This window comes from Macaca thibetana, chromosome 6 (genome assembly GCF_024542745.1).
Source record: "Macaca thibetana thibetana isolate TM-01 chromosome 6, ASM2454274v1, whole genome shotgun sequence".
In the NCBI taxonomy this organism is placed as follows: domain Eukaryota; kingdom Metazoa; phylum Chordata; class Mammalia; order Primates; family Cercopithecidae; genus Macaca; species Macaca thibetana.
The window spans coordinates 119,170,994-119,179,006 of record NC_065583.1 but is presented as its reverse complement, the minus strand read 5'-3'; the positions used below and the strand labels follow the sequence as shown (position 1 = coordinate 119,179,006).

Sequence of the window (8,013 nt, the reverse complement as noted above, 5' to 3'; positions counted from 1 at the left end):
AAATACTTGGAAAGCCTTCCCAAAAAGGATGAGTACAAACAAACCCAGTCTGTGAAGACTACAAGAAATACTGAACTCTTCAATGCTCAGACACTGACAAACATCCACAAACATCAAAACCATCCAGGAAAACACCCCCTCACCAAATAAACTGAATAATACACTGGAGACCAATCCTGGAGAGATAGAGACATGTGACCTTTAGACAGATAATTCAAAATAGCTCTTTGAGGAAACTCAAAGAAATTCAAGGCACACAAAAGGAATTCATAATCCTATCAGATAAATCTAACAAAGAGATAGAAATCATTTAAAAGAATCAGGCGGAAATACTGGAGTTGAAAAATATAATTGACACACTGAAGAATGCATCAGAGTCTCTTAATAGCAGAACTGATCAAGCAGAAAAAAGATTTACTGACCTTGACAACAAGCTGTTTGAAAAACACATTCACAGAAGACAGAAGAAAAAAGAATAGAAATGAATAAAGCATACCTACAAGATATACACAATAGCCTCAACAGGACAAATTTAAGAGTTATTGGCCTTAAAGAGGAGGTAGAGAGAGAGAGGAGTAGAAAATTTAGTCAAAGGAATAACAACAGAGAACTTCCCAAACCTAGAGAAAGGTATTAATATTCAAGTACAAAAATATTTAACCCAAAGAAGACTACCTCAAGGCATTTAATAATCAAATTCCCAAAGGTCAAGGATAAAGAAAGGACCCAAAAGCAACAAAAGAGAATAAACAAATAACATACAATGGAGCTCCAAAATGTCTGGTAGCAAACTCCTCAGGAGAAATCTTACAGGCCAGGAGAGAGTGGCATGACATATTTAAAGGTCTGAAGGGAAAAAAAATCTTTTATCCTAGAATAGTATATCCAGCAAAAATATCCTTCATGCATGAAGGAGATTCAAAGACTTTCCTAGAAAAACAAAAGCCACGCGATTTCACCAATACCAGACCTGTCCTACAATAAATGCTAAAGGGAGTTTATCAGTCTTCAAGAAAAGGATGTTAATGAGCAACAATAAGACACCTGAAGGCACGAAACTCACTTAGTAACTACACAGAAAAACACAGAATATTATAATGCTGTAATTGTGATATGTAAAGTACTCATATCTTAAATAGAAAGATGAAAAGATGAACCAATTAAAAATAATTACAATAACTTTTTAAGATATACACAGTATAATAAGATATAAATGGAAACAACAAAACATTAAAAAGTGGGGAAATGAAGTGTAGAGTTTTTATTAGTTTTCTTTTTGCTTGTTACTTTGTTTGCTTATGCAATCAGCGCTATCATTGGTTTAAAATAATGGGTTATGGCTGGGTGCGGTGGCTCACGCCTGTGATCCCAGCACTTTGGGAGGCCGAGGCAGGTGGATCACCTTAGGTCAGGAGTTCGAGACCATCCTGGCCAACATGATGAAACCCCGTCTCTATTAAAAATACAAAAATTAAGGCCGGGTGAAGTGGTTCCTGCCTGTAATCCCAGCACTTTGGGAGGCTGAGGCAGGTGGATCATGAGGTCAGGAGTCCAAGACCAGCCTGGCCAATATGGTGAAACCCTGTCTCTACTAAAACTACAAAAATTAGCCAGATGCGGTGACAGGTGCCTATAATCCCAGCTACTCTGGAGGCTGAGGCAGGAGAATCACTTGAACCTGGGCAGCAGAGGTTGCGCTACTGCACTCCATCCTGGGCGACGGAGTGAGACTTTGTCTCAAACAAACAAACAAACAAACAAAAAACAACAAAAATTAGCTGGCTGTGGTGGCAGGCACCTGTAATCCCAGCTGCTCGGGAGGCTGAGGCAGGAGAATCGCTTGAATCCAGGAAGCAGAGGTTGCAGTGAGCCAAGATCGCTCCATTGTACTCCAGCCTGTGGGAGAAGAGCAAGACTTTGTCTCAAAAAACAAAAACAAAAACAAAAAAAAAACACAAGGATTATAAGATAGTATTTGCAAGCCACATGATAGCCTCAAATCTAAAAATATACAACAGATGCAAAAAAAATAAAAAATAAAAATAAATTAAGACATACCACCACAAAAAATAACATTCACTAATAGGAAGTCAGGAAGGAAGAGAAGACTACAAAACAATTAGAAAACAAATAACAAAATGACAGAAGAAAGTCCTTACTTATCAGTAATAACATTGAATGTAAATGGAGTAAACGTTCCAATTAAAAGACATAGGGTGGCTGAATAAATAAAAAGAAAAATATCCAATGATCTGTTGCCCACAAGAAATACATTTTGTCTGTAATGACACACATAGACTGAAAATAAAGTGATGAGAAAAGATAATCCATGCAAAGGGAAACCAAAAAAGGGCAGGAGTAGCTATACTTATATCAGACAAAATAGATTTCAAGACAGAATCTATAAGAAGATACAAGGACAGTCATTATAGAATGATAAAGGGGTCAATTCAGCAAAAGGATATCACAATTGTAAATATATGTGCACTCAACACTGGAGCACCCAGATGTATGAAGCAAATATTATGAGAGCTAAAGAAAGAGATAGACCCCAACACAATATTAGCTGGAGACTTCAACACCCCACTTTCAGGATTGGACAGATCTTCCAAACAAAAGATAATGAAGAAATGTTGGACTTAATCTGCCCTATAGAACAAAGGGACCTAATAGATATTTACAGAACATTTCATCCAACAGCTGCAAAATACACATTCTTTTCTTCATCACATGGATTGTTCTCAAGAATAGGCCATAGATATACTACAAAACAAATCTTAAAACATTCGGGAAAACAAATAACATCAATCATCTTCTCTGACCACAAACAACTCACCATTCACCCCGCCCCTCCCATCCCAATCAATACTTCTCCTGGTCCTGCACTCTTGAAGCCAAAACACTGGGCTCGCCTTTCACATTTTCCTCAAGCTCAGGCCAGGGTGTTTCTTTCCTTTTCTCATCTGCAATTACCTGTTGGGCACACTCTTCTCCCTCATTTTCTGTCTAGCAAACATCCCCTTATTGTTCATGAGGCAGCTGTTATTACCTCCCCTTTCAAGTCTCTGCTTAAGTCCTACCCACAGCCCAGATAGAACTATTTCTCCTTTCTATCCCTACATTGTACAGGCTAAAAACTTCTTCCTTCTCCCTTCGCCTTCCCTTCCCCTCCCTTCTCCTCCCTTCCCCTTCCCTTCCCCTCCCTTCTCCTCCCTTCCCCTTCCCTTCCCCTTCCCTTCCCCTCCCTTCTCCTCCCTTCTCCTTCCCTTCCCCTTCCCTTCCCCTTCCCTTCCCTTCTTCCCTTCCTTCTTTTCTTCCTTTCTTTCTTCTTTCTTTCTCTTTCCGCAGAGCTAGCTGAGGTTTTATTTTGGACCCCCTCCCCTCCCCCCAAAAAAAGCAATTGAATTGTTTTGTAGCTGGAGGCACGGGCAAGGGGGATCCTCAGGCAGTAAACTCCCCTGGGGGTGGGCTGAGGGCTAGGGCTGAGCCTCAGGTGGGTGGGTCTCCCATTCTCTGTTCTCCTCTGCACAGCGGTCGCCCTCGCGTGCTCCAGGGCAGCCGCAGGAGGGGCAGGCTGGGAGGGGCTGCCGCCTCAGCTGCTCACTTGGGCAGGACGTCAGAGGACTCGGACACCAGCTTCCCGTCGCCGGTGTCGATCTTCTTCACAATCATGGCCCTGATGGAGCTGGTGCAGCCGAAGGCGCTGGAGCCCAGGCCTTAGCTGAGGCCGGGGCTTGTGAGGCCGCCATAGGTCGAGCTCAGACCACCTGCATAGCCGCTGGTGGTCTTCGTATGGATACGCATGTTTTGAATCCCAGACGCCAGCCGGCTCTCATCGCCCTCCGGCAGCTTCCTGTAGGTGGCGATCTCAATGTCCAGGGCCAGCTTGACGTTCATCAGCTCCTGGTACTCACGCAGCTGCCGTGCCATGTCCTGCTTGGTCCGCTGCAGGGCGGCCTCCAGCTCAGACAGCTTGGCGTTGGCATCCTTAAGGGCCAGCTCCCCAGGCTGCTCGGCATCTGTGATGGCGGCCTCCAGGGAAGCCCGCTGGCCTTCGAGGCGCTCAGTCTCAGCCTGAAGCCAGCTTATGTTCCAGTTCATCTGGGAGATCTCAGTCTTCGTTCACTGCAGGTCATCCCCCTGCTTCCCAGCCAGCATCTGGAGCTCCTCATACTTGATCTGGTACATGCTCTCAGCCTCAGCCCAGCTGCAGTTGCCGATCTCCTCGTACTGCGCGCCTTGACCTCAGCGATGACGCTGTCCATGTCCAGGGAGCGGCTGTTGTCCGTGGACAGCACCACAGACGTGTCTGAGATCTGGGACTGCAGCTCCCGGATCTCCTCTTCATACAGCTGCCTGAGGAAGTTGATCTCCTCAGCTTCATCTTCTCCTGGCCCAGCCTCCAGCTGCCACCTAAAGTTGTTGATGTAGCTCTCGAACATGTTGTCCATGTTGCTCCCAGCCTTCTTCTGCTGCCGCAGGAGGCTCCACTTGGTCTCCAGTATCTTGTTCTCTGTACCTTGTCTATGAAGGAGGCAAACTTGTTGTTGAGGGTCTTGACCTGGTCCTTCTCCTGGGTGCGGACTCCTGGATGTTGGAGTCCCTCTCCAGGTAAGGGGGCTCAGCAGGCTCTGCTTGACCATGATGGTGGTGATGCCTTCCATGCCACTGGCCCCACTATGGCCTCTGCCCAGGCCACCCTGGAAGCTGCTGCTGCCCACTTGGGAGAGGCTCCAGGAGCTGATGCAGGCACCGGGCCCACAAGGTGGACACCTTGTAGGACCTCTGGGTCATCCTGATGGACATGGTGGAGGCAGGAGAGGAGGCAGGTGGGCTGAACCAGGCAGAGATTCCAGAAGGAGAGGAGAAGCTGCTTCTTGGTATTTACTTATTTATATTTTAAATTCAGGGGTACATGTGCAGGTTTGTTATATAGGTAAACCTGTGCCGCGGGGGTGTGTTGCATACATTGTTTCATCACTCAGGTATTAAGCCTAGACTCTCATTATTTTTCCTGATCCTCTCCCTCCTCCCAGCCTTCACCCTCAGATCCCAGTGTCTGTTGTTCCCTCTATATGTCCATGCGTTCTCATCATTTAGCTTCCACTTATAAGTGAGAACATGTGTTATTTGGTTTTCTGTTCCTGTGTTAGTTTGCTAAGGATAATAGCCTCCAGCCCCATCCAGTTTCCTGCAAAGGGCATGACCTTGTTCCTTGTTATGGCTGCATGTATTCCATGGTGTATCTGTACCACATTTTCCTTATGCAGTCTACCATTGGTGGGCATTTAGGTTGATTCCATGTCTTTACTATTGTGAATAGTGCTGGAGTGAACATATGTGTGCATGTGTCTTTATGATAGAATGATTTATATTTCTTTGGATATATGCCCTGTAATGGGATGGCTGGATCAAATGGTAGTTCTGTTTTAAGCTCTTTGAGGAATCACCACATTGCTTTCTACAGTGGTTGAACTAATTTACACTCCCACCAACAGTGTATAAGCGTTCTTTTTCTCTGCAACCTTGCCAGCATCTGTTTTATTTTTTGACTTTTTAATAATAGTCATTCTGACTGGTGTGACATGAAATCTCATTGTGATTTTGATTTGTATTTCTCTAATGATCAGTGATGTTGAGGTTTTTTTCATGTGCTTACTGGGCGCATATATGTCTTCTTCTGAAAACTGTTCATGTCCTTTGCTCACTTTTTAATATTTTTTTTTCTTTTACGTTTGTTTAAGTTCCTTGTAGATGCTGGATATCAGACCTTTGTTAGATGCATAGTTTCCAAAAATTTTCTTTCATTCTATAAACTGTCTACTTATGCTCTTGATAGTTTCTTTTGCTGTGCAGAAGCTCTTTAGTTTAATTATATCCATTTGTCAATTTTTGCTTTTGTTGCAATTGCGTTTGGCATCTTTGTCACGAAATCTTTGCTTGTTCCCATGTCCAGAATGGTATTACCTAGGTTGTCCTTCAGGGTTTTTATAGTTTGGGGTTATACATTTAAGTCTTTAATCCATTGTATGTGGTGTAAGGAAGGGGTCCAGTTTTTATTGTCTCTACTAAAAATACAAAAATTAGCCAGGTGTGATGGCAGGTGTCTACAATCCCAGCTACTCAGGAGGCTAAGGCAGGAGAATTGCTTGTACCCGGAAGGCGGAGGTTGCAGTGAGCTGAGATCACGCCTCTGTACTCCATCCTGGACGACAGAGAGATACTCCATCTCAAAACAAACAAACAAACAAGCAAGCAAACAAACAAAAACTACTCATTTAACAGCAGAATATCTGACTTGACTTGTTTACATGTTTGTTGCCCTCTAGCCAAGTGAAAATCTCTGTGGGGATTGGTATTATTTGACTTGTTTTTTTATATTCTAGCACAGTGGTTGGCATACAGTAGGAGTTTAACAAATTGTTGGATGATTGCCTAAACCACTAACTAGAGTGAGCAGAGGAAGAAAACTTGTAACAATAGCACATGCTTATTCAGTGCTTCATTCATTCATTCAACAACAGTTATTGAACTCCTGTAACATGCCAGTCATTGTTCTAGGCACTTGCAGTGAACAAAATAGACAAAATCATCTACCCTTGAAGAGATTACTTTCTCATGAGGAAGACAGTTAATAAACAATATTAATAGTAACTAAATGCATTGTATAGCATGTTAGAAGGTAATAAGTGCTGTATAGAAAAAAGAAAGATCAGGGTGCAGGCTGCAGTACTGAAAAAGTGAGATTTGAACAAAGGAGGGAATTGAAGGGTTTAGCCAAGCAGTTATTTTGGAAACAGTCCTGTAGGCAGAGAAAAATAAATGAAGAACCCTAAGATGGAAATGCACTTACAATGGTCCAGCAACCAGCAAGGAGGCCAGTGTGGCTGGAGCAGAGGGAGCAAAGTGGGGGTTTGTACGCGGTGAGAACAGAGAAGCAATGACACGGTTTTTATGCTCAGTAAAACCAGAAACCTTTGGAGGGTTCGGAAGAAAAGAGTTACATGGTCTGATGTATATTTCAAGAGATGACTTTGGTTGCTATTTGGACAAGAAGTTTTAGGGAAGTAAAGGCAGAAGCAGAGAGTCAGACAGGAAGCTATTCCAGGAATCCAGGCATGACATGATAAGGGCCCAGGGTTGGTCAGATTCTGGTTATACTTTGAGAGGAAGCCAGCAGGATTTCTTGTTGGATTTGACGTTGAGTGAGAGAGAAAGGACCTGAGGATGACTCTGAGGTTTTTAGCCTGAGTAACTGGAAGGAAAGCACTGCTCTAAAAGTTTTCCCTGTTTTAACTCATCTAATATCCCTCAATAACTGGATAAAGAAGTATTGTCTCCATTTTCAGTTGGGACACTAAGAGACAGAGAAGCTGTCCAGGTTATAGAGCGATTAAAAAACAGAGTCAGGATTTCACCAGGCAGGCTGTGCTCCCAACCAGTGTACCATGCGTCCTCACCATGACAGCATCTAGTAGGATGAAAGGCTTTTATACAGAGATAATATAATAATATTATAATCTAGGCAAATATTATTATAATATAATCTAGACTATATTATAATCTAGGATAATATGATAATCTAGGAAAAATTATTCGGGTCTGAACGAGGGTGGCCACAAGAATAAAAGGAAAGGCATAAATTCATGGGCGAGATAACCCCTAATGGGCAAAAGACACACTGACCAGAATTTGTGCAACTTTTAAGATAGAAGGTTAGGCAAGGGGGCTCCTGTCTGTAATCCCAGTGCTTTGAGAGGCTGAAGTGGGAGAGTCGTTTGCTGCTAGGAGTTCCAGACCAGCCAGGGCTACATGACAAGACCTCGTCTCTACAAAAGATAAAAAAAATTATCCAGGCATGTTGCCACTCAGGAAGCTGAGGCAGGAAGATTGCTTGAACCCAGTAGTGTAAGGCTACTGTGAGCTATGAAGGTGCCACTGTGCTCCAGCTGGGGCAACAGAGCAAGACCCATCTCTTAAAAAAAAAAAAGAAAAAAGAACACAGTAGCTCTG

At 43.4% G+C, this 8,013-nt stretch overlaps 1 pseudogene; it reads right to left on the bottom strand.

Moving 5' to 3' along the window:
- Positions 1-3,468: 3,468 nt before the first annotated feature.
- On the bottom strand, positions 3,469-4,592 carry LOC126956992 (keratin, type II cytoskeletal 8-like; annotated as a pseudogene).
- Between the last annotated feature and the right edge of the window lie 3,421 nt (positions 4,593-8,013).